The sequence below is a fragment of the Thamnophis elegans genome, chromosome 10 (genome assembly GCF_009769535.1).
Source record: "Thamnophis elegans isolate rThaEle1 chromosome 10, rThaEle1.pri, whole genome shotgun sequence".
Taxonomy (NCBI): domain Eukaryota; kingdom Metazoa; phylum Chordata; class Lepidosauria; order Squamata; family Colubridae; genus Thamnophis; species Thamnophis elegans.
Window position 1 is genome coordinate 51479200 of NC_045550.1, and position 27583 is coordinate 51506782.

Sequence of the window (27583 nt, forward strand, 5' to 3'; positions counted from 1 at the left end):
CAAAGAATAGCTTTATTGAAAGTATCAAATTGGCACATATCTGGTGAAAACCAACTCTGAAAGATCCCGTAGTTTTCACCTAATTGAAAGTAAAAGTTTTCCTCTCAACCCCAAACAATCAGTCACATGGCCCAATTATGGCAGCGTCCTCTGGTCTGGGGACATCACCCCTCCTTCTCCAGCCAGGTGTGAGAATGTCCTTGGTTCCCAGGGGAAATTATTTTATTACGACTACACCACCCAAGCTATCTCTAATCCCCCTTCCCTATCCCTTGCTCCAGTGTGGCATCACTGAAGCCTCGAAATGGCTTTGGCCATATTAGTTTCAGGGCTGACAACATACCTCTAATGCCATTAAACACATGAACAATTGCCTATTCCAGATCCATGGGAAGGACTTGATAGGTGGATAGATCTACTGGTTTGCTTCTCCCTTTGTAGGAAGGAAAACACAATTACTTATTGTTGGTTGGTTGTAGCTAATCTGTCTATTTCTAAAGCTTGTGTAAGCCTTGCTATTCCTTTCTCAGCTGTAGTAGCTTCCAAGTCTCCTGGCTAACTTCACCTAGTATCACATTCTCGGGTACTACTTCTTCTTTCCCTCTTGTAGCAATACCAACTCCTTTGCCTTCAGTGTGTCTCTTTGACCACCTTATAGTACAGATGTAGTCCCTCGTTCTTTTGGTACCATGAAACACAATCCATACAGAAGGAATAAACTTCAGAGGGATAGAAAACTGGCCCCAACGGGCCAACCAGAAGTTCAGAAATGATCTGTTTCCGGCATCTGGAGGGCCTCTGTGGGCCTGTGGGAAGCCATTTTTGCCCTCCCCAGGCTTCAGGAAAGCTTCCGGAACCTGGGTAGGGGTTGTGTGTGCATGCACAGGGAGATCGTGTGTGCATGCGCAGGTGGGCAGGAAGGATTGACTGGGCACGCAGATGCGCACGATAGTGGGCACCCTGGCATGTGGGCGTGCGGTAATGTGCAATAGCGCATAGAAACACAATTTTGCCATGCCGTAACAAAAAGATTTGTCATCACTGTTCTACAGGATCCAAATTGGATATGGCTCTCCAAACATCTGCAATTCTAAATTTCAGTACCTTTCAATAGTAATTATATTTTAACAGGTTATTTTCTATTTGTCTCTAGGAAGAAAAAAAAACCAACCCTGCTTCTAGTGAAAACAACTTTTAGAAAAATCCCAGTGGCACATGTTTTCTAAAAAGGCAGATGGGATATTACCAAATAATTCCAATTTCACATGATTAAGTGTAAATCACCTTCTAAATTCGAATGTGTCCCTCTTTATTATCTTCGCTCATTTCCTACCATATGAAATTCAGAAAATATTAACATGTCGCAGGTTCCATATTTAGTCATAGTTCGGAAAATCATTTCTGCATTCATAAATCATTTTTGAAATTCTGCTTCATTTGCTCTCTCTCTCTCTCTTGCTGCTTCACTATATGCATTTCCTTTAGGGGAAACACAGCTTTTCAGCATGAAAGCTCCTGTTGTGTTTTGATTTTGGGAAAACATCCTATACAAGAATTCTTTTTTCCCCTTAACTGAATGAAGCTGAAGTTCAATAGCTGGAAATTATATGCATATTTGTCTCATTTTCTGTAGTCATATCTATTGGTTGATTTTTTTAATATTCCTTTTTTTGAATGTGATATTTCTATTCACTTCCTACTATTTAGTAACTATAAAAATACTGTTTTGAGTATAGATCACAAAACGTAAAAGAAGAGAGAACCCTATAATGTATAACTTTGAGTTTAGTATTGACTCTTGTTGACTGTCTGGCTATATCATACAGGGTTTTTTTTGGCAAAAAATTTTTAGCAATGTTTTGACATTTCCTTCCTACCGCTAACTGAAAGAATAACTGTCCCAAGGTCATCCAGATGCTTTAGTGCCCAAGGTATCACTAAATTTCACCATCTCCTGTTTTCTAGCCTAAATCCTTAACTATTACATGAGATCCTGAAGATGAAACTCAAATACTTTGGCCACCTAATGAGAAGGAAGGACTCCCTGGAGAAGAGCCTAATGCTGGGAAAGATTGAGGGCAAAAGAAGAAGGAGGCGATAGAGAATGAGGTGGCTGGATGGAGTCACCAAAGCAGTAGGCTTCAACTTAAATGGTCTCTAGAGGATGGTAGAAGACAGGAAGGCCTGGAGGAACATTGTCCATGGGGTCGTGATGGGTTGGACATGCCTTTGAAACTAATAACAACTACACCAAACTGGTTCTCATAGCAGCAGTAAGATACATTCAATGTATCAATATATATATTTTTAAAAAAAAACTATTATATGACCATTGTCCATGTTTTTCTATTCCTTAGAGGAAAAGCAACTGCTTCAAGTAATGGTCTACTACCAGAGAGAGAGATAAAGCAACAGATGAATTGCCTAGCTAGTTGACCTAGCTACATTGTATTCTTACATCACATACTTTCCTCCATTCATGAAAGAGGAGGAAATATTGTTTAAAAATCAGTTGTTCCCAGCCCCAAATGATCCCAGTATCAATGCTGCCATCATGCTAGAATAATAGCTTGCTGCTGCTGTAAATGGGAAGGAACCGAGAAAGAATACATGAACCAGAAGCAGAGGCCCCAAGCATGTTGGAACGGGGGCAGAGTCTAATGGGTTTTGACAATAACCTTGAGAATCAGGGCTGCAATCAGATAAGAGAAACCATGAGTCCAAAGCAGGAATTTGTGAAAACCTTGTGAAAACCTTGAGGAACAAGGCAAAGGGCTGCAACCAAAAGAATGGTCATATAAGACAAATCCGAAGCCACCTAAATATAGCTGTGCTATAATTGTTTCAATCAACTTTATTTCTTTGGGCTCTGTTCATGGACTCCATTGCAATATTCCCCCAACTGTTTCTCCAAAGAAAAATTTGATATTGTGGAAGGTTTTTCACAAGGTCAATATTTATCAATTAAGAAATCTTTTTGGGTGAGATTCAGTGGTGGGATTAAAAAAAAAAATTACTACTGGTTCTGTGAACATGGCTTGGTGGGTGTGGCAGGGGAAGGATACTGTAAAATCCACATTCCCTCCCCACTCCTGGGGAAGGATACTGAAAAATCTCTATTCTCACTCCACTCCAGGGGAAAGATACTGCAAAATCCACATTCCCTCCCCACCCAACTCACCTGCTTTCCAGCTCATTCATCTGTGCAGGGTAACAAAAGAAGACCCAGCTGATCAGTTGGAACTTGGGAGGTGGTGAATAGATGCGGGAGGGCTCAGGAGAGGTGGCATTTGTTGATTCTCCAAACTACTCAAAGTTTCCGCTACCGGTTCACCAGAACTGGTCAGAACTGGCTGAATACCACCTCTGGTGAGATTGTATCTCTCCAGCAAACAAGAAAATAATAGGGCATAGAGATGTAGAGCCTCATAGATGGGTTGACGGTGACTGTCAGGTAGCTGTCCAATTGAAGCCAAACCAATTGCCAATCTCTAAGTTCCAATCCTCCATGCAAGATATCATATCCTATTGGAAGTTTTTTTCCTCCCCTGTGAAAAACACTCTTCTGTTACATTACTTTGAATAGGCTTTAGTCTGCCTTAGGAGCAAGTTATCCTTCAGTGGAGGATACACTGGAAACAAGACTTCAAAACCTGGGCCTCTTTAGAGGTAGAGCAAGAAAAACTTATCAAAAGGGCAGAAACTCCATAAAAGGGAAGCATATAACAAGATACTAAATCATAATGTAAAAGCTTTTCATCTGCTTCATCTCACAGTGCCTAATATTGTGAAAAGTTTTCTTAAAATACCTGCCCAGAAGTACACTTTCCATTTGCCATGTTCTCAGTTTTATTAATGCTCTTTTAAGAGAATGGAATTTGAATTGGTGGTACAACCCACATACAGTTTCATGCACAATCTATTTATACGAAGGCCAAGCATTTATTTGCAATCATATTCAAATCTAGCTACATAAAGGGCTCTTGAGCTTAAAGTGTTTGGAGCAAGGCAGTTCCAGGGAAGAAAAGTATTCCAAGAAAAATCTCATACTGGCAATCATTAGGAGCCAAAAACTCTGGTTAAGGATTTTTCCATTATGTCTCTAGAAAACATAATTTTAAATATCATTGTCACTTGAATGATACAGAATCTTTAGCCAGCAATTAAGGTGGTGCAGTGGGTAGAGTGCAGTATTGCAGGCTGACTGCTAGATCAGCAGTTCAGTGGTTCAAATCTCACCGGCTCAGGGTTGACTCAGCCTTCCATCCTTCCGAGATGGGTAAAATGAAGACCCAGATTGTGGGGGCAATATGCTGACTCTGTAAACTGCTTAGAGAGGGCTGAAAGCCCTATGAAGTGGTATATAAGTCTAACTGCTATTGCTATTGCTAATATTTGAATAATGGCTCCTGAACAAACCACAGATCATTTTCCATAAAGGGGGCAAAAATTGAGTACTAAAGATATTGTATTTTTTGTAGTATAAAACACACCTTTTCCCTCAAAAAAGAGGCTGAAAATCTGGATGCATCTTATACACTGAATACAGCATTTTTTTTGCCTTCCAAACCCCACCCACTTGACCAAAATGGCTGTGCATAGCCTTTAGGAGCCTTGCAGAGCTCCTGGGGGCTGGGAAGGGCAGAAATGAGTGAAAAACAGGCTATTTTTTGTTCAATCCCCCCCCAGCCCCCAGGAACACTATATAACCCCCCTAAAGCCTATGCATGCCCTTTTTTTGGACAAAATGGCTCCATTTTCACAAAAAATGAGTCATTTTTGCTCGTTTTGGGGTCCCCCACTGCCCAGGAGCACTCTAACAAGCCTCCTAAAAGCTATGCATGCCCCCTTTTTAAAAAAAACAACGGGCCTGTTTTCATGAAAAATGGGCCATTTTTGGGAGGTCTGTAGAGTGCAAAAACTTTTTTTTTTAATTTGCCTCTTCAAAATCTTGGTGTGTCTTATATTCCGGTGCATCATATATTCCGAAAAATATGATATCCTCAAAAAATTGTTTTAATGTTCTTCACATTGATGTTTAGATAGTGTTGTTTATGCAATAAACATGAATTTGGGCAAACATGGGAAACAGAAGAGGACAGGGAAGCCTGGGATGTTATGGGTCACAAAGAGTCAGCGACTGAAGAACAACATATTTAAGATAATCAAACCTTTATATATCAATTACGTGATAATTTAGGTATTTTGCTTTAAAGGTTGGAATTGAACAGTAGCTTTAAGTGGGAATTTAAAATGGCATTTAAATTTTAAAAGGCTCAAAATCTCTACATATCCTGAGGGCCTCCAGTAAAATGCTTAAGCTAGTGAATAAAGCTAAAGGTAAAGATTCCCCTCATACATATGTGCTACTCATTCCCTACACTAGGGGGCAGTGCTCATCTCCGTTTCAAAGCCAAAGAGTCAGTGCTATCCAAAGACGTCTCCGTGGTCATGTGGCCATCATGACTAGGCGCACGGAACGCTGTTACCTTCCCACCAAAGGTGATTCCTATTTTTCTACTTGCCTGTTTACATGTTTTCAAACTGCTATTTTGGCACAAGTAACAGGAGCTTGCCCTGTTATGCAGCACTAGGGATTCGAACCACCGAACTGCCGACCTTTCTGATCGACAAGCTCAGCATCTCAGCCACTGAGCCAACGTGTCCCCTTAGACTAGTGAATACCATTATACAAAATGAAGGCATACCTTCCCTAGAAGAATTTCTAGCATTCTGAATCTTAAGACAGAGCGGGCAGTAAATGATGATAATAATCTTATAGTAGCTAAAATATTCCATCCTACGGGGATCAGGGAATATCCTTTGGGGAGTTGGCAGTCTGTATGTAACTTACTAAACCTAAAAAAAGAAAACCATAGGAGTCTGATTGGTTGGTTGGTTGATTAGTTATCTGTCTGTCTGGCTGGCTGCCTGCCTGCCTGCCTGCCTGCCTTCATCTACCCTCATCCATCCATCTATCCATCCAAAAATAATGTCACCAATTTTGGATAATTTGTTTCTAATTTCTGATAATGCATTCTTGAAGGGAAAAGGGAGATTCTAAAAAAAAAAATTCTCTCCGGATGTATTTGAAATGATAGCACTTTTGAACTCCTTGGAAACAAATAATTTCCACAATCAGCATCTATTATCTCAGCTAGGTTGTGCTCATACTTGTAAACATTTGAAACTGTTGGATGTAGGGTGTTTTGTTTAATGATTGTACCAAAGAATGAGGGACTGAGAAAATAATAAAGGAGAGTATCATTGGTAAAACATGGGCTATTTTAAACAAAATGATGGAATGAATCACTATTATAATTCACAAAGTATAAAATATTACATCATGAATATGCAGAAAACTCTTTGTACAGATTGATACCTTTGAAATTTGCAAGGTACATTTACTTATATTAAAATTCATCATAACGCCTTTCTTAATAAATATTTTTCGTGTAAACATCAGAACAGTTTAATATTATGCCAAAAAGTTCAGGGGTCTAATAAATATCTTGCTGTGTGTTTTTTCATTGAAGCAGTGTACATTTACAATTTCATAGCTGCAGATCTGGGAACAGAATGACTTTGGAAAAAGGATTTGGGGAAGAAAAATATGAATTCCTCAAAATCCTGATAGTTTAAATACCTTGAGACTTGTTTAATAAATATCTACAACAAAAGGGAAATGATTATTTTATAATTATATTATACTGAGCCAAGGTGGCTCAGTGGTTAAATGCAGCACTGCAGGCTACTTCAGCTGACTGCAGTTCTGCAGTTCGGCTGTTCAAATCTCACCGGCTCAGGGTTGACTCAGCCTTCCATCCTTCCGAGGTGGGTAAAATGAGGACCCGGATTGTTGTTGGGGGCAATATGCTGACTCTGTAAACCGCTTAGAGAGGGCTGAAAGCCCTATGAAGCGCTATATAAGTCTAACTGCTATTGCTATTGCTATTATTTTAAATCCATGGTGAACTGAACTATAAGACAAAATATTCAATAGGATGCAGGGAGTAGTCATCTTACCACCGTTCATTTAGGACTGCTTGAAGTTTCAACAGCACTGAAAAAAGTGACTTACAAACAGTCCTTGCACCTTAACCCTGCCCGAATAGTATGAATGTTGTGCTTTTAATGATGTATTGTCTTATATGTAACTTGGTTTGTCCTCCCCTCCCTCTGAACTGTGAGCCACCCTGAGTCCCCCCAGGGAAAAGGGCGGCATACAAATAAAGTATCTTATCTTATCTTATCTTATCTTATCTTATCTTATCTTATCTTATCTTACAACTAGTAGTGTTTCTAAGGTAATATGATCAAAATTTGGGGGCTTGGCCACTGGCATTTATTTACAATGGTCACAGCATCCCAGGACCATGTGATCCAGTGGCAGGATTCAATTTTTTTTACTACCGTTCTGTGGGTGTGGCTTTGTGGGCATGGCAGGGGAAGGATACTGCAAAATCCCCATTCCTTCCCCACTCCACTAACCTACTTTCCAGCTCTGTTATGTGCAAAGCAACAAAAGAAGATCAGCTGGGAGGCTGGGAAGAAGCTGGGATTCAGCCTATTTGCCTGTTCTCCAAACTATTCAAAATTTCTGCTACTGGTTCTCCAGAACCTGTCAGAACTGGCTGAATATCATCTCTGATGTGATCACTGTTTTTGACCTTCTCAGCTGACTTCTGACAAGCCAAGTCAATGGAAGAAGCTGGATTTGCTTAATGACTACATAATTCCCCTCCCTCTCTCTTTTCTTCTCCTTCACCTTCTCATCTTCCTCTCCCTCACTATATCTATTATCTCTCATGTTCTTTAACCATCCTTTTTTTAAGGTAGGATGAAAAAAAATCTATGAAAAGTCTCATCCATCCAAGTCATGGTTGTCCTAATGGTGCTTTTCAACAGGCAATTTAACTTTCTTGGTTTTTTTTTCCTTGAAAATGTTTCACTTCTCATCCAAGAAGCTTCTTCAGGTTTAGCTGAATGGTGGGAAATGGGAGGATTTTCTTTTGCAGTCATCTGGTTGTCAATTCTCTGAGGGTCATTAGCTCTCTGAGAGTCATTGAGGCCACTTGGGGATTTATCTGTATTCTCAGAATCACCTGAATCAAAGTGAAAATGGATGTGGAATATTCTTGAGATTGCTAAAAGGATTGTGTTGTAGACCAGCAATAGGTAATGTCACATCTCTCCCCCTCTGTTGATAGAGATGAGTTCAATTTTAATACAGATGACCTCTTTGACCCCTCTTTCAAACCAGTGGTCCTCTTTGTCCAGAATGTGGACCTTTCTCTGTCAGATGCAGATAGACTGTTGAATCTTGTATTGATGGGTTGTTCTCCTGTGTTGCACCATGCGTTTGTGAAGAGGTTGTTTTGTTTTACCAATGTACAGTTCTGCACATGTCTCACTGCATTGTACCATATATTCCACATTGGTCAGTTTTTGTCCAATTTTGTCCACTTTCTGGGTGTTTGTCTCCTGAAGTGGACAAGCTTTACCTTAATGTATTCTTGGATTTAAAGTGCCCACATATGTCATGTTGGTTGAAAATCCTCCTGAGCTTTTCAGATATTCCTGCAACATATGGAGTGACAACATCGCTTTGTTTGTTGTTCTCTTCTTTGTCTGTTATGGAGAAGTTCCTGCTGGATCTTTTCCTGGATTTGATGAAGGCCCAGTTGGGATAGCCATAAGTTCTGAGGACTTCTTTGATATGCTTTAGTTCTTTTTCTTTTCACTCTTTGCTGGTAGGCAAATTTTCAACCCAATGATGTAGTGTTCTGATTTTGTGCTCCAGTGGGTAGTGAGAATCAAAATGTAAATATTGATCTAGGTGGGTGAGTTTTCTGAATTCTTAGATGTTGAGGCTTCTATATTCCTTAATGTGTGCTGCACAGTCCAGGAAAGCCAGACTATTTTCCAGATGACCAAATGACTGCTAAGGAATATATATCCTTCATTCCAAGAACTAAAAAAGCTTCTTGGTTGAAAAGCAAAACATTTTCAAGGGAAAAAAAAAACCCAAGAAAGTCCAGTTGACTTTTAAAAAGCACCTTTGGGTTTTAAAAAAATCCACCTTCTTGATCATTGTTCAGTCATTCAATTGCTTCCAACTCTTTATAACCTGAAAACACATAATTTTGCAAAATTGACTCTCAGTGTCTGCTTCTGGAAGCTCATGCATATGTTCTCAATAATAATATTTGGTTTAGATCACTAGCCAACTGCTATTTTGATCTCCCCAAGCATTAGGATCTTCTCCATTTCCACAGAATGGATCTGCCTTTATTTTGTTTCCCTGTTCATATTATTTCCACCTCTACAAAACATTTTGGGAGATGTGATGAAAACTGTACATAGTATTTCAAGTATAATTATGTTAAGATTTATGTAAGGATATTTTTCCTGTGTTTTTACATTGGCCATTTTATTATTCCTCCCATGGAATTAATTCCCTCTGTCTCCCACTCTTTTTAAAAGTACAATGAATCAATATTTCAAGCTTTCATCAGTTCTTAAGCATGCATGAATAGGGCAAATGTCATTTTGGGAGCATAATTAGGTCATATTGGAGAAGATAGACCTTTCATTTTTTTCTTTATATGCATTAATATATTCAATCTAATAATAAACACGAGAATTTCACTTTGGATGGAACAAAGACTAGGAACTCTATTAAAAGAAAATAAATGTAATAATAATAATAGCAGTAGACTTATATAGCGCTTCATAGGCCTTTCAGGCCTCTCTAAGCGGTTTACAGAGAGTCAGCATATTGCCCCCAACAATCTGGGTCCTCATTTTACCCACCTCGGAAGGATGGAAGGCTGAGTCAACCCTGAGCCGGTGAGATTTGAACCGCTGACCTGCTGATCTAGCAGTAGCCTGCAGTGCTGCATTTAACCACTGCGCCACCTTGGCTCTTAGGGGAATTTCTCATTTAAAAAACCCTTCAAATGTAACTGTTAAGTTAAAACCTTATTTATTATTTGTTTTCCCCTAGGACATGTTGCCTTATTAATGAAATTATTTTTGTTAAACAAAAGATTTTTAATCATTTATTCATGTTTTTAAATTGATTCAATATTAATTATGTAATGTTATCTATAATTTAATTAATAAACTATTTCCTAGAGGACCCTTTCCATAGCCTACTCATAAATACAAGGCAAATGAGGTATGCTGTGTTTCCTTAGCGTGAATTTCAAGTGCAGAAAGAACATGTAGAATATTTTTAAAAAGTTAGTTTTGATACATGAAATGTATTTATTTTAATTAACATTCATATATCTGGACTGATTTTCATCCCATGAACTCATTTTGAAATGGTTAGCACTGTAATGAATGACATCTACAGATTTGTTGAAGAATCCTAGCTTTTCTTTTGAGACAATATATACCTAGATAGCTAATCACTCTCTGCTAGCTCATCTTACTTCACAGAGTTGTTGCTGTGAGGAAATTAGGTGTATAATGTTTTCCAAATAAAGGATTATTTTCAAGCAATAGTTCTCTCTCTCTTTCTCTCTCTCTCTCTCCCTCCCTCCCTCCCTCCCCCACATCCATCCATCCACAATTGGATTTTTTTAAAAAAAATGTTTTTAAAAAGAGAAATAAAGAAAAAAACTATTCCATTCATTTTTATGTTTCATACAATTTCAGATCTGCTAGAGAAACAGCAGGTGAAATTTGGCTACTAGAATAGAAAACAGCATCCATTTGTACTCAATTTGAGTCATCAGAAAGCATCCAAAACCTTCTAGGTTTGTATTTAGCAAGTTCCAGTCTTTTGACACAGACCCTGGACTGGACCCAGCTGGCTACAATCAGGTGTCATACAACATGGCCTTTTCTGCATGGGGATTGAAAAGGATACTCCAAAGAAACTACTTCATGCTGACACATACAATTCTTTTGCTGAACAGTCTCTTGCAGTCTTCTATTTCACATATTTGAAATTGGATCAGGGATATTTTTTTTCTGACCAAGATTTATTATTAGTATATTTTACATAGTCAGCTGCTGAATTTTGGAACAGGTACAATGTATATTAATTAGACCTTCCTAGCTGCTTAATTTGGGTTGGGCACTTAAAAAAATTCCGGTATGATTTTTTTTAAAGGCAAAGTAGTTAAGGATTCCCACATATTTTTGTTTGTCTCTTAAACATCATTGCAGCTTTCTATAAGGAATTATCTGATAGCATTTTTTTCAAACCCCACAAGTCAGAAATTTGGGGTAAATCTGTTTATTTTAGGTTATTTAACCTGATTTGAACTTAATTTTTTTTCCTTAGCCTGAACAACTCCTAATCAGCATTGTTAAAAATAGCAACATAGGGATCTTAAGTGCTGTGCAACATTGAACAAAGCCCAACATTGATCTATGATCTTGTCATTCGACACTTGACATCCCACCATGGTTCAGCATCTTCTTGTTGTAAATTGATTGGGTTGAGGTGTAAAACAAGAGTGATTTACAACACTGGCTTCCTGGACATGATCTGCACACCCATTTGGAAGGATATCTGGCTTACCTCTCTGTTCTGACAGCCTATCATGTGTGGTGATGGTATAACTGTGTCAAAGATCTAATCAAGGCACTATAAAAACATTTGAATAACTTTTTGTTCCCTTCCCTTCCCTCCTCTTCCCTTCTTTAACCATCTTTTCCTTTCCTTTCCTTTCCTTTCCTTTCCTTTTTTTCCTCTCCTTTCCTTTCCTTTCCCTTCCTTTCCCTTCCTTTCCTCTCCTCTCCTCTTCTCCCCTCTCCTCTCCTCTGTTCTTTCCTTCTTTTTTATGAGATGGGTTTCTCTTTTGGTGCACAATTAATTATTAACTTCTTTTAGGCTGGCAGACAAGTATTTATTGGATGAGATGTCTCTATATTTATCTTGTGTTCAGGAAGGAAAGCTCCAGCTGTCAATTTTCTAAGTTGCATAGAAAGAAACAGGCTCATTCCTCTAGCATAATCAAATCTCAAATACTCAAAACACAGGATTTAGTACCTAGAGGTAAAGATAATGAATGAAGCCTGACTCTTGGTGACTGCAGGGAGCCATTACTCAGTTTTCCTAGCAACCTTACAGAAGGGATTTGCCCTTCTCTCTCTCTCTCTCTCTCTCTCTCTCTCTCTCTCTCTCTCTCTCTCCATTTATTCATTTCTCTTTTTACTTTGAAGATTACAGTAGCCATAGAACAAGGACGTGGTGGCTCAGTGGCTAAGACGCTGAGCTTGTTGATCAGAAGGTTGGCAGTTCAGTGGTTCAAATCCCTAGTGCTGCGTAAAGGAGTGAACTCCCATTACTTATCCCAGCTTCTGCCAATCTAGCAGTTCAGAAGCATGTAAAAATGCAACGAAAATGAAGCCTACAGATACTTAGGCATTCTGCAGTTGGATAACATCAAGCATGGAGAAGTAAAAACTATTGTCAGGCGAGAGTACACCAACAGAGTTAGGAAAATTTTGAAATCTAAATTGAATGGTGGAAATACAATCAAGGCCATAAATACCTGGGCAATACCAGTTATAAGATACACAGCTGGTATAGTTAACTGGACACAAGCTGATTTGGACATTTTGGACCGAAAAACCAGGAAACTAATGACAATGCACTACAGTTTACATCCACGTGGTGATACTGATAGACTATATCTGCCACGAAAATCAGGTGGCAGAGGATTATTATAAGTGAAGCAAACAGTTGAAGAAGAAAAACATGCACTGGCTGATTATTTAAAAGAAAGTCAAGAACATCTATTAATCGAAGTAAAGAACAAAAATCTACTGAAGGCCCAACAGACAAAACAAGTTGAAGAAGAAAAACATGCACTGGCTGATTATTTAAAAGAAAGTCAAGAACATCTATTAATCGAAGTAAAGAACAAAAATCTACTGAAGGCCCAACAGACAAAACAAGAATACAGAAAAGATGTGATAAAATCAAGAATGGAGAGTTGGCAGAACAAAGCACTGCATGGCCAATTTCTGGAAAAAAATAAAAGATAAAGTGGACAGTGAACAAACTTGGTTATGGTTAACAACAGGTACATTAAAGAGAGAAACAGAGTCACTAATCCTGGCTGCGCAAGAACAAGCTATCCGCACCAATGCCATTAAGGCCAAAATCGAAAAATCCTCTGATGATGCCAAATGCAGACTTTGCAAAGAAGCTGATGAAACTGTTGATCACATACTCAGCTGCTGTAAAAAAATCGCGCAGACTGATTATAAATTGCGGCACAATTCAGTAGCACAAATGATCCATTGGAATTTGTGCAAAAATTATAATATTAAAACAGCAACAAACTGGTGGGAACATCAACCTGAAAAAGTCACCGAAAATCAAATGGTCAAGATCTTGTAGGATTTTCGTATACAAATGGACAAAATACTGGTGCATAATACACCAGACATCACACTGGTTGAGAAAAATAAGGTCATAATCATAGACATTGCAATACCAGGTGATAGCAGGGTTGCCAAGAAGGAACATGAAAAAGTCGCAAAATACCAGGACTTAAAAATCAAAATTCAATGATTATGGCACAAACCAGCAGTGGTAATTCCAGTGGTAATCGGCACACTGGGTGCTATTCCAAAAGCACTGGAATTGCATTTAAAACAGTTAAAAATTGACAAAATCACCATCAGTCAAATGCAAAAAGCCGCACTGCTTGGAACTGCACAAATATTATGAAAATACATTACAACATCCTAGGCCCCTGGGTGGGGCCCGACTAGTAACCAATGCCAAATCCGGCAAAACAACTGGCCGCTGTGATACAATTGTATAATAGTAATACTTTATGATGTCCTGGGCCCCTGGCTGGGGCCCGACTAGTAATTAATGCCAAATCCAGCAAAACAACTGGCTGCTGTGATACAATTCTGTTATTGCGATAATAATAGTAATAATAATAATAGAAATGGATATTATTTGTCATACTCATATAAAGATGGAAAGACTAACACAACACACAAACACACACACACGCACACATCAATGCACTCTGTTATTTTGGGTAATTAATATAACCCGATTTTTTTAAAAAAAAATCCACAAACAAAACCAGTTGTTTAAATTTCTAAATTTAGTTAAGTAGGTTCACAGTTGGTTGTAAGAAAAATTATCCATAGTAACTCCGTATATCTTCAAATTCACAAATTAAATGTTACAGTGATAGTGATTCTACATTTTTCCATTGTTTTGATGGAAGTTTATTTCATGGTTATCCAGTTTCAGTAAAGTTGTAGCTCATTTATGACTTTTAATATTAAAGTTCAATATCGTTTTAGTGATCTGAGGCATTATGGGAACTTAGTCTCCCGAAGTTGTAAATGCTCCAACACTGGAAGTTTTTAAGAAGAGATTGGGCAACCATTTATCTGAAATGGTATAAGGTTTCCTTCCTGAGCAGGGGATTGGACTAGAAGATCTCTAAGGTCCCTTCCTACTCTGATTCTATTCTATTCTGTTCTGTTCTGTTCTGTTCTGTTCTACTCTACTCTACTCTACTCCTATTTAATTAGATAATAGTTTAGTGTATTGTATGAATCCCCTCTCCAAATGAATGAATTCTGTACAACAATGTATTGCATGAATATAGCTAATGTAATTCAATGTAGTTTGAGTCTTCTACATATTAACTTACCTGCTAAAGAACACTGGGGGGGGGGGGCAATCTGAGTGTCACGGCTATTATAACACTCAAGCCATAATGATTCAAACAAAATTTAGATTTATCTCTGCAGTGCCTTTTTTGAAGGATGTTGCTGAAGAAAGAAGAGTAAGGGAACAGAAGGAGAAATAATTATAACATAAGTGAGATAATGGGCATCCTCCACCATCTTTAGCCTTGGACACAAAAAATTGTGGGTTCCAGACATTACATTGCCCAAAATATCTTTCTGAAGATATGTGTTGAATTATGGGTCCATATGACTAATTACGGTTTAATAAGTGCTGCTTATATGCACAAGTTTAATTTTCTTTAATTAAGGCAGGAGATGAGTACAGTAAATACACAAACACGTACAAAAAAGATGTGAATTCTGAACAAAATTATTCTTACTGCAGTTTGCATATCTGGGGTAGAATAGGTATTTATGTAGGTGGGTGGGTAGGAAACTGATCAAGAATTTTGGACTTAGGGTAATATAGAATAGGTCAATTATAAGCAAAAAAAACCAATAATATATTTCAAAGACTTACATGCGTATCAATAATTTATATTTAGAATAATAAGGGATATAATCCAAGGGAAGTACAACCTGTGTAAATTCTAATCAAATATCTATCCAAGATACTACTAGTTGTGTAAAACTGCTGCCACTCTCATCAAAGCATGAGCCAAAAAGACAGATTGTAAAAAAAAATAGCTTGGAAAACTAATTTGTTTCCTGAGAATAGATTAAAACAATTGGGAAAGACTGCCCCATTTTGAATTATCTATTCATTTTCACACTTTCTGATTCCTGTAGCATCACTAGGCTTAAAAACACATATCTGAAGACACATGGATATTTGTATATATTTTGATAGATGATACTTAAAAACATTTTAATATATTTTTTAAAATGCACTGAAAATGCACTTTTTAAAATCCCATTAACTTGAAAACAGAATGGGGGAGGCTTTAATGAATAAAAGTAAAAATGTCAGAGATAGAAGAGAACATGAACTAATTGTTGAGTTACTCATTCCAGAGGGGTGGGTGGGAGGTAATAGTTGAGGACAATATACACTAGAAATGTACATAAGAAGAATTGGTCGGTGTGACATTTTTCATTAAGTTCCCTAGTTGCTCCTGATGACATTCAAACTGGTTAAGCAGTTCACTCAAATATTTAAAACCATGTGGATGGCATTTGTACTTTGTCAGTTGTGAAGCAAACCAACTAGTGCATTTATGTGACATTTTAAGATCCATTTATTCATTTTTAATTGAGATACAACCTAAGTAGCTCATCATTAAATTGTTCTTCCACTGTTTAAGCCTTTACATTCAATGACCTTTGCAATCACAGAAATATTAAATTTAAAAAACAGTGAAAAAGTTTTCATGATGTTCCTATATTACATTTATTATTCTAAGAGCAATTCCTGGAACCATTACCTACAATATTCATATACTGTATAGAATAATGGAATTTACAAATGTGACTTTTTCCTCCCCTTTCTAATAAAACCATTAGTACAATTCTCTACTTGTAATGCCACTTTTACCTTATATAACCCCTATGAACTCCCACTACAAATTTAAGCTAATGTTGTCCAAAGTTTAAACATATAATCCTGAAAGCTCCTGCTGCAGTTTCATTTAAATTTCAAGGTGAATTTAAAGCAAAACCAAATTATTATTTGGATGTAGATCTGCCCAGGACTCATTAACTTGTTTTTTTTTCCAGTCTTTGTTTTGCATAGTTCTGCATAGTTTTGCATAGTTCTTATGACCTTCTTTTTTTTTTTGCATTATGCTCTTTACACTACACAACTCCCCAAACTCTGGGAAGTATGCAGTTCAAAAACACTGAATAAAGTAATACAATGATAAAAAGAAACAACAAATTTAAGTGAAGTATACTGATCAATATGGGCTAAGACACTGAGCTTGTCAATCAGAATGTTGGCAGTTCTGCAGTTCGAATCCCTAGCGTCGTGTAATGGAGCGAACTCCTGTTACTTGTCCCAGCTTCTACCAACCTAGCAGTTCGAAAGCATGCAAAAATGCATGAAAAAATAGGGATCACATTTGGTGGGAAGGTAACAGCATTCCGTGCACCTTCAGCATTTAGTCATGCCAGCCACATGATCACGAAGATGCCTTCGGAGAGCACTGGCTTTGAAACGGAGATGAGCACTGCCCCCTAGAGTTGGGAACAACTAGAACATATGTGCGAAGAGAACCTTTACCTTTACCTATACTGATCAATACAGTATGCTAGGACAAGAAACCAAATTGAGTTGTTTGCATATGAGGAGCATCCTTGTAATTCCATTTTGGGGGATCTCATATAGTTTTCTGTTAATTAAGAAAACATAAGAACATAAGAGTAATTGGACCACTGTTGAATTGGACCATGGTCCATCTGTTGGAATCCAGCAGTTGGATCTCACAGTGACTAACCGAATGAAAAAGGAAGCCCATTGGTCTCTTTGTGGGTGGTCTTCAAAGGCCATCATTCTTTCATCAAGGCTCATAGCTATTGATCCTCATGCTTTTCATGAGTTGGTCCAAACTTTTTTCTTTTTGAAGCCAGCCACCACGACATGTCATGGTAGCAAATTACAATGCATACGTACATGGATGTATATTTCCTGTCCTGATTCTTCTTTTCTAAGATTTAATTCCAACGAGTGACCTCTAATTCTAGGATTTGAAAAGGAGAAAATGGTTCATCCTTGTCTGCTTTATCCACATTGTGCATTATTTTCTGCACCTTAACCATATCCCTTTTTATTCAACTCTTTTTCCAAATGTAGAAGCTGTCCTTTCCTCATGCAGAAGCTGTTCCAGATTCTTGATCATTTTTGTGGCACTCTGCTGAACTCTTTTGAGGTGTGTGACAAGTCTCAGACCTGGGAAGCCTTCTTTTACATTGGGCCTCCAGGCTTGCCACATTTTCTGCTGGGGGAAAAAGGGAGGGCGGATTAAATGGAGTATGGGAGATATATAATCTAAATAACATTCCTTTCTCAGAGAGCCAAGGATACCTTGCCCTGCAGCTGCGATGAGGTGACTAGGAGGCATCTCCAGTTTTGGATGGTGCTTGATTGGATCATATGATGGACATGTGGGTGCTGGGCAAGGACTTGAACTTTCTTTTGGGTGGGGAAAACCTGGAAACTTTCAGATTCGGGTTTTTCCAGATGTGCCAATATGACATCTCTAATAAAATGGAACTTTGAGGAAACTCAAGCCTCTGAGTCGTCTGTCGTTTGGCGGTGTTACTTGGAACCCTGACACCAAGATCTGCATTCTATATTCCAGATGCTATCCAAGCATTGATTTATATCAGGACATAATGATATTGGCATCTTTGTTTTCAATACATTTACCCTAACATGCTATTGCCTGCCTCACTGTGTCGACGCACTGTATTGACACTTTCATCAAACTGTTTACCATTTGTCCAGATCACTTTCTTTATCAGTCACTGCTAGCTCTGATCCTATTGTTTGTACATGCATCACTTTACACATGTTCATATTGAATGACATCTGTCATTTTAACTTCGTGGGTACTTTGCAATCGCTGGTTGTTTCTACCTCCCTGAATAATTTAACATTATAAACATGCTTGATTATTCCATTAGTCATGCCCGATTCCATATAATTTAGAAATATCTTTTAAAAAAACCTTAAAAGTCCTGAGGTGCTCACTAGTTATACCTTTACATCGTGTATGTCATGGACAATTTTGAGAAACATCCTTAATGAGTAATGTCCATTTACTCCTACTCTTTGTCTTCTGTTATTTATCTTATCCATAAAAAGAGCTGCCATTTTATTCCATGACTGCCAAGTTTCATAAGTGTTTGATGAAGGAGTTCATCAAAGACTTCTTAAAAATCTAAATATATGATGCCTAAATTTATGATACAAATGTTTAGGGCATGCCAGTAGATTTCATCTACTTAAATTTTCAAAAAGACTTTGATAAGAACCTCATTATCAACAATTGGCGTAGCCAAAGTTTTGTAGAAGTAAAAAAAAAGTCCAGCTCTCCCATTTGACTCAAGCTTTCTCAAAGTCAACATTTTTTTTTATCTTGATTGATGACATCCTGCCCTTAAATGCACAAACATAGTGATTGCTCCCCATTGACTTTGCTTGGCCCTGCCCAATTTACTCAATTGAAAAGGGCAGCTTTTACTGAAAAATTTCATGGGTTTAATTAAATTAAACCTGGACATGTTAAAGATTTTTAAAGTTCAGTGCTGCAAGGACAATTTGTAAACAGAATTTATCAGGGCAGACAATGTTCAGATAATTGCAAGGGAAAGCTTGCAAAGGAAAGCAGAAGGATGCTGAGATATTTCTGTCATCAATAGTTTGTGTTGATTGCTCAAGGAAAAGGAAAAGGAAGCAGTCCAGTTGCCCTTTGGAAAAAAAAAACATCTTTGAGACAACTATGAGCTGAATAACCGAAAATCTCCATAGACCTGTAAAAAGATGGGTTCGTTTTGGCTGTTTCTCTTTTCAGCAAGGCCTCAAAATCTTGGAAGTATTTTTTCTTGATCCTTTCAAATGTAGAAATGACCTTGGAGAAGGAATTGAAGAACCTTTAAGAGAGGTAAAATCACAGGAGAATGGAAAGCATGAGGGAGAAAAAAATCAAAATTGCCTTAATTCTGTTTGATATACGAAGAGAAACTCTGCCATGTTTTCAGGATTCTGTTATTATACCCTACAATCATAAAATAAAGTTTTTTATTAATCCTTGTGTGCTTGGTTTCTGACCTGATCTACTTCAGAACTGACATCAATCTTTGAAGTCTCAGGAATTACTAGAACTCAAAGAATCACTTACTGAAAGACATTTCTAGCTAAATGATGTCCATCAGGTCAGAGCCAAGGTGGCACAGTGGTTAAATGCAGCACTGCAATGCAGTTCTGCAGTTCGGCTGTTCAAATCTCACTGGCTCAGGGTTGACTCAGCCTTCCATCCTTCTGAGGTGGGTAAAATGAGGACCCGGATTGTTGTTGAGGGCAATATGCTGACTCTGTAAACCGCTTAGAGAGGGCTGAAAGCCCTATGAAGCGGTATATAAGTCTAACTGCTATTGCTATTGCTATTAGAAGATACAGTTGTGCCTGAATAATTTGAACAATCCCAAATATAAACAAAATGTATTGATGTTTTTCTTCATCTTTTAATCTCAAGAGATGAAGCAGCTTTGGGGTCAGATATTTTTCACGCTTGTTTCAAGGAACACCCCCCCCCCCAAAAAAAATGGATAAAATACCATATTTTTCAGAGTATAAGCCTCTGCAAGGTTTTGAAGAGGAAAATTTAAAAATAAAGTTTTTGCACACTGCAAACCTCCCATTTTTCGTCAAAAAAGGGCATGAATAGCCTTTAGGAGGCTGATAGAGTGCTGATAGAGGGGCTGGGAGGGGCAAAAGTGAGCAAAAAATGGCCCATTTTTTGCTCATTTCTGCCCTCCCCAGCCCCCAGGAGCATTCTGAAAGCCTACTATAAGCTATGCATGGCCATTTTGGTGATGGCAGCAGAGTTTTGGGAGGCAAAAAATGCTGTATTCAATGTATAAGATGCACCCAGATTTCCAGTCTCTTTTGTGAGGGAAAAAGGTCCGTCTTATACTCTGAAAATATGATAATTTTTGTCGCCTTTTGTTTTGCTCCAAACTTTTCTCATTTTATGCTTTTTTTTAAAATGGGGGAACAGATTTGAAAAAAAAAAAGAAATAATTTTCCTTCTTTCCAATTCAAAAGTCCAAACTGAATCATAATAAGAAAATTTTTTTATTATTTCTGTAGAATCATTATTGATCTGAATGAATGGAAACAGAATCCCAACCAATATGGTTTTCAAATCTATCCTCAAATTATAATGCACATAGAAACAGTCACACAATTTTAAAAAAATGTTCCAAAAACTGATCCATATACAGATTTTTTTTTTAAAAAAACATTGTTTACATTTGTATATATTATAACCCCAATAAACAGATTAGTTCATCTTGGGTATTTTTACTCTTTTTCTACAAAGCCTTAAAACCTTAAAAGAGCTTCAAAATGGTTCATTCTTTTCTCATGAAAAAAGTGCACCCATCTGTTTAAACACTTTCATGTTCATATCAAAAGAATAAAGTCACCCTGTTATTCCTTCAATAGCAGATTTTAAGGCACCTACAGAGGATATTAACTGCTGGAACTCTACAGTTCTATAATGCTTCAAATCATCCATAAGCACCTTTAAAAGTATACATATTTCAAGATTAGTCACTGTTCCTGGAATAACTCTTTCTTTGAAGTACAGGATTGGGAGGAGAAATTCTTTTAGCATCAATTCCTCTATTTTCTTTTACTAGCTGAAGAAGGGGAGGTAATGGAAGATAGATTTTTCCCCTCTGATGACAAGATCTATTTTCTCCCTAAAAATAGCCCAAGCTTAAAGATAAAGACAAATAAGATTAGCCGCTTAGCAATTAAATTGTAAAGCAGTCTAAATTTAGGCAATAATTCCAAATTGATGGGGAGAACTGACTCTTTAAGATTCACAATGTTATTCAATGCATAGCTGACTACTCAGGAATAAATCCTGCTCAGTTCAATTAGTCCTCTTTCAATATGATCCATATAAGACTGGAATCTGAGGAAAGCTGGACATTGTGGAAATATACCTTATTTTTTGGAGTATAAGATGCACCTTTCCCCCTCAAATAAGAGGTGAAAATCTGAGTGCATCTTATATTCTGAACACAGCATTTTTTTGCCTACCGAAACCCCATCCCCTTTGCAAAATTGTCATGCAGAGGGTTTGGGAGGCTTGCAAAGTGCTTCTCGGGGCTGGGAAGGACAAAAATGAGCAAACATGGGCCTTTTTTGCTCATTTTGTCCCCCCAGCCCCCAGGAGCACTCTAAGAGCCTCCTAAAGCTCTGCATGCCCTCTTTTTTTTTTTTTTTTGCAAAATACCATGTCACTAAGTAAAATTGACTGCTATCTTCTTCATACAGTCTTCTCATTTTATAACTTTTAATTTTTGTTTCAGATAGTCCATTCAACCAAATCCTTTCCTTAACTGACAAAGAATTTCAATGCCACAACTGTTTTTTGTCTCTTTTATTTCAAAGTGTGGAACTTGTTCAGAACAACCTCAGCCATAAATAATTTCTGGATCAAATCCCAACAAAAGTTACCCAGATTGTTCTATGACCAAAAATGAGAAGAAGACTTGCTTCCATTGCCATCCTCTGTTTGCCTCAAACCTTCCCTTCAGCATGCTGTATAGTTCATGCCAAGGTGCTTTCATAATGGCTTTAATTAGGTCATTGGGGATTTGAAAATAATAATATATAAGAAAAGTACTGGATGTTACTGTGTCACAACTTTAACCCCAGCTTTGAGAAAAAGAAAGAGACATTTATGTGACTTGTGTTTCCCTTTCCTTGTGATGCACAGTTCACAGCAAGTAGGGGAATAGTTGACATAACCCAAGTTGTTCTCACCATAAAATGCCTCTTTGTCAGTCTTATAATTGCTATCAAAGGGATTCTATTATTATCTTTCCCACTTAGTGAATGTGGTTTAAAGAAATCATGTACAAGTAGGGGTTTGTTAAGTCAGCCTAGCACATCAATCTTATATTACTACTCAGGAGGTTTCACAGTTGCCTGGGTCATTTAACTGGGCTCTAGTTTAATGTGTCCAACATTTCGACAATTATTAGAAGGGAGTTAAAGTTAAAGTCTATAGAGATTCTCATTATCCAGGTCATGGTTGTGAGAGCTGAAGAAGCTTTTTGGATGAGAAGTGAAACATCTTCAAAGAAAAAACAAGAAAGTCTAATTGCCTCTTGAAAAGGCATCTTTGGGATTAGAAGGAACTGCAAGAATTATCTTGACCCACCCTCTGTAGCAGAGGTGGGTTCCTACCAGTTCGCACCTATTCGGTAGAACCGGTTCGTCAAATCTACCAAACCGGTTAGAAGAGGTTCCACTAGTGGACCCGGAAAGCAGGCCACACCTACAGAAGAGGTTCCAAAAATTTTTGAAACCCACCACTGGTCCTTGGATATGATTATTCTACACTATCATGCTCATATTTATAAAACTCAGTGCCTCTGTGAAAGGTAAGGATGACTACTGCGTTTGTGGTGCAATCAGAACATTGCATGTGTTGAAGTTGTTTTAATGCAAACCAAAGATGCCTTTTAAAAAACAAGTTTACATCATATTCTTATGCAGGCCTGTGCTGTGTGTGAGGTAATTTAAGGTGGTTCTGACAAGTGTCGTCAGCATCTTCATATCCAGTCACATCTGGTCACATGGGCAGCAAGCCACTCCCACAAAGGAGGCCACATCCACAGAATAGGTTCAAACAATTTTTGAAACCCACCACTGCTCTGTAGTATACATTAAACCATCAGTGAATCACAGAAAATCCCTGTTTGAGTACCTAAAGCTCTATGTTGGCCTGGCATAACGACTGTCATGAAGAAAGGACAGAGGTGATGATGGGAGAAAAAAGTTGAAGCAATTGCTGGATAACAGAACAAAGGATTTTATTTTCTAAATATGGTAGGGGATTGGACCCCAAACTTTAATATGAGAATCAAAGTGCTATCAATCTTTTCCTCTGTGAAATGCTGGAGGATATTAATCTGAAAAATGAACATCTGAATGAATATCTGGGCAGAGGCAAAGCAACTGGTGATTATTATTTGTCATTAAGGGAAGGCATGGAAAACAAGGAATCAGGAAACTCAGGGCAGGAGTGTATTGGCTAGCTGACTTATGCCATGTTTGATATAAATTTAAAGGTTATTCATTAAATACATTGAATCTGAAAATGTTTCAAATGGTTAAGAAATATTAATATTAGGTAACATAAAATAACAATAACAGCATTGGAAAGGACTATGGAGGTCTTCTAATCTACACCACATCCTGCTTGAGCAGGAGATCCTATAGCATTTCAGACAAATGGTATAAAATATTATTGGGAATAATTCGATTTAATTTGAATAATCTTTAAAGAAAATTCATAAATGCAATTAATTGTGGCCCAGGGGTTAAAAATGTCAATAATGAGAAATGATAATGATGATGATGATGATGATGATGATGATGATGATGATGATGATAATAATAATAATAATACGAGACAGTCAACCACATGATCAGTGGGTGCACCAAATTTCACAAACTGACTACCTACAATGCCATGACGGTGTTGCTAAGATCATTCACTGGAAATTGTGCCAAAAGTTTGGATTTGAGTACAGCAAAAACCACTGGGACCATCAGGTTGAGAATGTTTTAGAGAATGAGAAAGTCAAGATCTTGTGGGACTTCAGAATTCAGACTGACAGGCACTTGGCCCACAACACTCCTGACATAACAATAGTTAAAAAGAAAAAAAAGTATGGTTCATTGACATTGCAATACCAAGTTGAATATAAAGAACAAGAAAAAAATCACAAAGTACCGGGACTTGCAAATTGAAGTTGAGCGACTGTGGAAAAAGAAATCGTGTGTTGTCCCAATTGTAATGGGAGCCCTTGGAGCAATACCTTGGAAATTTTAAATTTATCAGACTTGAACATTCTGATTCTACAAAAAACCACCCTACTTGGAACAGCTTATATCCCCTGACATTACCTTAACAGTTCCTAGGTCCTTGGTTAGGACTCGAGCTGTTGAACTACCAACCAGCCCCAAAGGCTGTGAATCTCACCAAAGATTAACCACATAACAACAACAACAACAACAACAACAACAACAACAACAACAACATCTCGGGAATGGAACAGGTATGGAATTGGCTGCTAGTATATGAAATTCCATAATGAAAATGCTGAAAAGAAAACATACTAGAGTATAATAACATATTCATTTCAGAAGCGATAGTAAGCTATTGTATTTGTTTCAGAGTGGTGCTGCAGATTTATCCATCCAAGACCATTGATCTTCAATGAAGTCACTAATTAATACAAATTAGATGACAAAATTCAGGCGTCATTTTGTCCATCTCTTCATGGCGCTGAGGACTGAAAGTTCTGGATAAACATATTTTACTGAGTTTCGATAGATCATGGTTGGATTGTCTTAGCTACCTATAAATTAATGTCTTAAAATAACATATTGATATTTTGTTTTATTCATTACTTCCATTGCCACAACTCAGACTAAACAATATAAGGCATTTCTAAGGACCCATATTTATTTAGGTGAAAGTAGATGAGTTCTACAAGACAGTTTATATTCCACAATTATTATTACTTTTTAAAAAAATATTGTTTTTTAATTATTTTTCTCTGAGGTGGAATGACAGACTTAAGCTGATTCAGCAGAGAAGAAATAAGTTTTATACTTGCAGTTACCAAATGAGTTTTAATAGCTGGAATACATGTTCTCATGGGAAATTTGCAAAAGCCTAGAGATTCATAAATCAATCCACAACTATTATAACATTTTCAAGGACTTAGAACTTCATTTGCAAAGGAAATAAAAGGGAGTGGAAAGGAACTTTAGAAAGATGAATAATTTTAAAATTCAGTATACTGTAATTCCTGACATTAACATGTTTTTAATTATGAACAAATCCATTATATATAACCTTTTATTGATACTGCATTAAAAGGAAATTGAAATTAATAATTCTGTATGCATGTATATGTCTGGCTCTTTTATAGACATTAAATATTTCTTTCAAGCAAGTAATTCAAAACATCTATTGAATATTTGAGCTGACTGGCTAGGCTTAAATTGTATTGGCTGAATGCAAGATTGCAGCAATGAATAATGTGATACTGTTAAGTAGGAAGAAACAGACTGGAAGGTATACACGCAGACACAAAAAGCACAACAGCCACCATGCACTTAATGTGATTTCTAAATTTGTTAAGAATATATAGCATATCTGCAACCTTAACATTAAGTGGCAGCAGTCACTTAAGAATTAACCAGAAATACCTTGTTTTTATTCTCAAGTATTTGCATCGGCACTTTGAGTCCAGAATGTTGATTTATAAACTTTAAAGAGCATAAAGGTGGGAAATGTTCAGAGATCTGAATCTTTAGATAGTAATGGTTTATCATATTCCCATTTCTTCAACATCCTACTTTTATTGCAGGAACTGAATGTGGATTACATGAGAGTTTCCCTTCCTTTTGATTTTGCATCAAGGAACCTACAAAAGAATAAGCTAACATTAATATTAGTAATATTGTTTTCCCTGATTCCCATGATTTATCCAATCTGCAGAAAGCATAGTTAAACAACTTAGAATCTCCTGAGGTTCTTAATAATGGCAGTTTTTAAGAATTATCCATCACAATTTACAACAACAACAGCAACAGCAACAGCAACAGCAGAAGCAGCAGCAGCAGCAACAACAACAACAACAACAACAACAAACAACAACAACGTGTATGGTAACATAGGGCTGCCGTAAAATAGAATTGTAAATATTGGGACAGCCACTAAATAGCAACCAAGAGATACTGAACTAAACTCCTTGCTGTCAACTAGTGTTTTGTACTGTGGATTTGAGAGAGCTAATTAGATTAGTAAATTTATTATGGCATAAGTTTCAGAGAATGTGGTTAGCACGTGTATGTACTATTATACCAAGAGAAAAATGCAAATATATTCATGATTTGATGAAATGAGCAGATGGATAGTAAAGGAGACATTAGAGATTGACAATTGAGAACAATTGTTTTTCTTCTTGAGAAGTAGATGCTCCTCCCTCCCTTCATTTTCCTCTCTTGCAGACTGTCTGTATTGTTCTTCAGTGTTTCTTTTTTCCCCCTGTATGAAAGGATAACCACTTCATCCAGATCCAAACCTGTCATCCAAATTAAGTCCCATGAAGTTGAAGGACTTGGATATACTGACAGTTCTGGATATGGGAACATAAGTAGTATTTATACAGCCTTAACAACATTAGCAGCAAAGGACTGTGAAGCAGAATGGTAACAGTGCCTGCTGCAAAACACACATACACAAACTCACACAGAACGCCACATGTATGAAATCTATCTATCTATCTATCTATCTATCTATCTATCTATCTATCTATCTATCTATCTATCTATCTATCTACCTACCTACCTACCTACCTACCTACCTACCTACCTATCTATCTATCTATCTATCGTCTGAAGAAAGTTAGCACCCATCCCTCTCCAAGAAGAATGAAATATTCTAGGAAATATTAAAAAGGCAGAATAGTATATCACCCTGGATGAGAAAAGGAGAAGCATGCTTTTGAAAAGCAACCCACATCTTTGTTAATAGCACCAGAAGGACTGGGCCATCCTATCTCCACACAAAAGGCCTTCAGCTCCAGGGTGATAGGATTAGCCCTCACTCAAGAGCCAAACCAGGACAAAGCCATTAAGCCATAATAGGAATTGCCCAACCCACTTTCAGAACACAAGCCTCTTCATTACATCACCCAGCAAGATTCAACCAAGTCTGGGACACAGCCTAGAAGATTAGCTGTTATCCCCGCCCTTGCCACAGGAACAGGAAACTCAAGTTCACTTTTATCTTTAAAAACAGAAAAAAATGCAACAAAAACAAAGAAAAAACCAAGACAAACATAATATAAAAAATAGTTATACAGCCTTCTGTATCAACATACATGTTTACCCTTTGAAGTTCTCGATTCTCCATTGCCTTCCTATTGGTTTTAACTTCTGTAATAATGTACTAACAGTTGTACTAAGAATTATAATGCTATTCATTGTTCCTATCACCGGTGTATTTGCATTGTGGTCAATACTTAAGTTTGATAGTAATTATCTATCATTCTATATATTTATATGGCTACCCAAGTCATACATGGCCTGTTAGCATACATCTTGATAAATTAT